Source organism: Penaeus monodon, chromosome 20 (assembly GCF_015228065.2).
Source record: "Penaeus monodon isolate SGIC_2016 chromosome 20, NSTDA_Pmon_1, whole genome shotgun sequence".
Lineage (NCBI taxonomy): Eukaryota > Metazoa > Arthropoda > Malacostraca > Decapoda > Penaeidae > Penaeus > Penaeus monodon.
This window is the reverse complement of record NC_051405.1, coordinates 5,298,465-5,298,859: the sequence shown is the minus strand read 5'-3', so window position 1 is coordinate 5,298,859 and position 395 is coordinate 5,298,465.

Sequence of the window (395 nt, the reverse complement as noted above, 5' to 3'; positions counted from 1 at the left end):
GAAAATTACAAACTGTTTAAGTATTTTTTTGTACTTGAACATATTATCAAGTCTTTGTAAGGTATTGAGTGACGAACAATGCTTTAGCGACCTTGCAGAGGTGCGTGCCTCTGAACGTCATTTTCTGATTGACACTATCGCGCACGTACGTCTGATAGTCTTTCAGATAACGTCAATGAAAACGCGTTAGTTATGATGAAGGCAGTTTTGATTATTTTCTCAAACAAGGCAAAAAGGGAGTTATTATAGAGCGATTATGAACACGTTATGTACTAACATAGATATCGAAACCTTATTATTTAGCATCCATCTTCTCGGTTTCATATGCCTTAAATTATAAGACAAAGTAAGTTCCGGCCAGAATTAGAAAAATATATTCTGGGCGGATATGTACC